The sequence below is a fragment of the Citrus clementina genome, unplaced genomic scaffold, assembly GCF_000493195.1.
Source record: "Citrus clementina cultivar Clemenules unplaced genomic scaffold, Citrus_clementina_v1.0 scaffold_5, whole genome shotgun sequence".
NCBI lineage: Eukaryota > Viridiplantae > Streptophyta > Magnoliopsida > Sapindales > Rutaceae > Citrus > Citrus x clementina.
Genome location: NW_006262201.1, coordinates 23,021,007 through 23,025,427, shown reverse-complemented (window position 1 = coordinate 23,025,427; position 4,421 = coordinate 23,021,007). Strand labels below are relative to the sequence as shown.

Genomic DNA, 4,421 nt, shown 5'->3' with positions numbered 1-4,421 from the left:
CTTGCCTCAATTTTTGATCTCAAAAGCACTTTGATTCTCTTCAGTTACACTGATTTTCTCCTTGTTTTGCACAAATATCATTTCTCTTTCCCATTTAGCCTTGATTTGCTTCTACTTGACCATCAATTGCCCAGTTGTTGAACCTGTTGTATTTTTATTTCGTTCACTTCAAATAGACCCAAAAAAAAAAAAAAGAGATGTTGGATAAAAGCCTAAAATCTAATTTGATTTTTAATTTGATTTAGCTAAGATGTCCAATTTAATACTAAGAGCAATGTTAAGGATCCCAATAATTGAGTCTCAACTGATATGATAGTCCTTTATTAGATGATCAAAATATTAATTTTACTAGTTATGAAATTCATTATCCAATAAAAAAATGATACATAACAATTGGATCTCAAGTTAGAATTCTACTATCGAAATTCCTAACATTATTCTAATATTAAAAATTCATCAAAATAATATCTATTATCTAAAAAAATAAAATAAAAATCTAAAACCATAGATTTACTCTTCAATCTTCGTGATTTGGCTGATTTCTTTTAAAGCTTTGGTTTCTTTATATTTTTATCGGTCATTTTAACGGTACTGGCATTTGATTTTCTGACTAAGCTACTGTTTAGTTCTAAGTTTTGGCAATTACCCGGACTGCTCTCTTTTGTGTAACATCGACACAATGAGGCTTTGCATCTAAAAGTCGGCAGCCACGCAACTTCTTGGAATCTTCGTGCGAGTGTTGGATATCGACCGTTCGATAATGACGGCAGCATTGGACTGGAGTGTTAGATATTTTATTGATTAAGGATCACAAATAATGGATATTGGATGAGGATCACATGTTTTATGACAATCGTAATGTTACTAATATAAGTCAAGCAATTATTTTTAAATAATGATATTATAATTAAAAATAAAAAAATATTTATAATACTTAAAGACTAATTCAGATTATTAATTTTTTTATATGAATTAATTATTTGCTGACAAATAATTAAAAGGTCATATAACAATATTTTCAGCTCAAATTTTTATTCTAATATGACACAACTTGGTACTTTCATTCCTATGCTAAAATATATCTAACCTTCTAATAGTCAAGAAATATATCTATTCAACACATATTTGTTAGAAAGATTATCTACTAATTAATCATTGAGACGAGATTACGAATCTCAACATAAATTAGCATAAAAATTAATATATTGAAATTCAGAATAATTTTTTTTTCCTTCTGCGGTTTAAAAAGGAGTCGCCCACGCTCAATCTGTTACACTGATTTTCTCCTTGTTTTGTACAAATATAATTTCTTTTTTCAATTTTGCCTTGTTTTGCTTCTACTTGATTATCAATTGCACAGCCGTTGACCCTGTTCTATTTCTATTTCGTTCCCTTCCCCCAAAAAAAAAAAAAGAATGGACATTTTGAAAAGCATTGTTCCAGGAGTTGTAAACTGCTTGTCTCCTCACGCACAACGCGAATTTAGTTATTGGTATAACTCCGCTGCCAACTTTGAGAATCTCAAGGAAGAACTCGATAGGCTCAAGGATGAAAGAGAAAGCATTCAGCGCAGAGTTTCTGAGGCTGAAAGAAAAAGTGAAAAGATTGAAGAGAAGGTTGAGAAATGGCTGGTTAATGCGAACAAGAGCATTAAGGAGGCAGCCAAATTCATTTTCGACGAAGAGAAAGCAAATGAACGATGTCTCATGGGGCTGTTTCCTAATTGGATTACTCGCTATCAGCATGGAAAGAAAGCAGAAACAGAGAAGGAGGCCCTTTTTAAACTCCGAGAAGAAGCTGGGAGATTTGATGATAGAATTTCCTACCGTACCATTCCGGAGGAGATTTGGCTCAAGTCTCACAAAGGCTACGAGGCCTTCGAATCAAGACGTTCTACTTTTGAGGCTATAAAAAAAGCATTGATCGATGTTAATGTCAGCATCATTGGGGTGTACGGCATGGGCGGCATTGGAAAGACGACACTGGTGAAGAAGGTCGCCAGGCAAGCTATGGAAGACAAGCTCTTTGATATGGTGGTCTTTTCAGAGGTTTCCCAAACTCCAGACATAAAAAAGATTCAACAGGAAATTGCCGAGAAGTTGGGCCTGGAGCTGCACGAGGAAGTTGAATCTAGAAGAGCAAGTAGACTATTTGAGCGATTGAGAAATCACAAGAAGATCCTTGTGGTTTTAGATAACATTTGGAAACACCTTGATTTGGAGACAGTTGGAATTCCTTTTGGAGAAGATCATAAAGGCTGCAAACTACTGCTAACGGCAAGAGATCGTAGTGTCCTCTTAAAAATGGGTTCTAAAGACAACTTTTTGATAAACAATTTAAATGAAGAAGAAGCCTGGAGATTGTTTAAGATGATGGCCGGTGATGATGTTGAAAATCGTGAGTTGAAATCTACAGCAATAGACGTCGCCAGGGCATGTGGAGGTTTGCCCATTGCCTTGACTACAGTAGCAAAGGCACTGAGAGGCAAGAGTCTGCATGAATGGAAGAATTCCTTGCGAGAACTCCAAACGCCTTCAATGGTAAACTTCGAAGGGGTATCTGCAGAGACTTATTCAAGTATTGAGCTCAGTTTCAACCATTTAAAAGGTGAGCAACTCAAGAAAATTTTTCTGCTCTGTAGTCTAATGGAGAGCCATAATACTTCGGACTTGTTCAAGTACTCCATGGGTTTGGGTATATTTAAAGGAGTCAATAAGATGGAAGATGCACGAGACAAATTATATGCATTGGTCCATGAACTTAGAGACTCTTGTTTGTTGCTTGAGGGTGATAGCAATGAACGATTTTCAATGCATGATGTTGTTTGCGATGTCGCAATATCAATTGCATGCCGCCACCAACACGTGTTTTCGGTGAGAAATGATGAGGATGTGTGGGACTGGCCAGATGAGGATGCACTACGAAAATGCAATGCTATCTCTTTAATAAATAATAGTAATCGTGAATTTCCTGAAGGATTAGAATGCCCAAACCTTGAACTTTTATTTATCTCTCTCAAAGATTCTTCTCTTGAAATCAATATTCCTGAGAACTTTTTTGTAGGGATGAAAAAGCTTAGAGTTCTGGATTTTACCCGAATGCAGGTTTCTTCTTTTCCATCTTCAATTGATCTTCTAGTAAATCTTCACACACTATGTCTGGATCAAAGTGCGTTGGGCGACATAGCAATCATTGGGAAGTTGAAGAATCTAGAAGTCCTTAGCTTTTTGATGTCTGATATTATGCAGTTGCCAGAAGAACTAGGTCAATTGAATAAGTTGAGATTGTTAGATTTAACCAATTGTTTCCATCTAAAAGTTATTGCGCCCAATCTCATATCAAGCTTAACTCGACTAGAAGAGCTGTATATGGGTAATTGCTTCATTGAATGGGAGGTTGAAAGAGCCAACAGCAAAAGAAGTAATGCTAGCCTTGACGAATTGATGCATTTACCTCGGCTAACCACTCTAGAAATTGACGTTAAAAATGACAGTATTTTACCAGAAGGTTTTTTGGCCAGAAAGCTCGAAAGGTTCAAAATATCTATTGCAAATGAGTCGTTCATGCCTCCCAAGAGTGTTAGACAAAATTGGTTCAAAAGTCAGCTGCACTTTTCGATCAACAGTGATCGGAAGAGATTAAGAGCATTGAAGCTCAAGCTTGATTTTATGAACATTTGCTCCATGAAATTGCAGGGCATCAATAACGTTGAATACTTATGGTTGGACAAGCTGCAAGGCATCGAGGATGTTCTTTTCAATTTGGACACGGAGGGCTTTTCACAATTGAAGCTTCTCTGGGTTCAAAATAATCCTGACTTCTTTTGCATCGTCGATTCAAGGGCGATGGTCGCTTGTGATGCCTTTCCTCTTTTGGAGTCACTTATCCTTCACAATTTGATCAACATGGAGAGGATATGTATTGATCGGCTCAAAGTAGAGTCTTTCAACAAACTCAAAACCGTAGAAGCATATAATTGTGATAAGTTAAGCAATATCTTTTGGCTCTCTACAACAAAATGCCTTCCAAGACTTGAGAGAATTGCAGTTGTTAATTGCAGCAAGATGAAAGAGATTTTTGCAATTGGGGAAGAAGTTGATAATGCAATTGAGAAGATAGAGTTTGCTCAATTAAGATCTTTGAGCCTGGGGAATCTTCCAGAGGTTACAAGTTTCTGCCGTGAAGTGAAGACTCCTTCAGCATCACCAAACAGACCAGTGTCGCAAGAGGAATCGACGACTATGTATGGCTCCAGCGAAATCACTTTGGATACTTCAACCCTGCTTTTCAACGAGAAGGTGCGTAAGCTTACATTTTCTTTATATATATATATAAAGGTATGAAACCATTTTCTAGATTTTTTTTTCATAGCTTACTTTTAAGTTTGAAAAATATGACAAAGCATCGATAAATTAATACTT

At 36.2% G+C, this 4,421-nt stretch overlaps 1 pseudogene; it reads left to right on the top strand.

Moving 5' to 3' along the window:
* The first annotated feature begins 1,415 nt into the window (after positions 1-1,415).
* Positions 1,416-4,421, top strand: part of LOC18041797 — a 10,745-nt pseudogene continuing 7,739 nt past the window's right edge.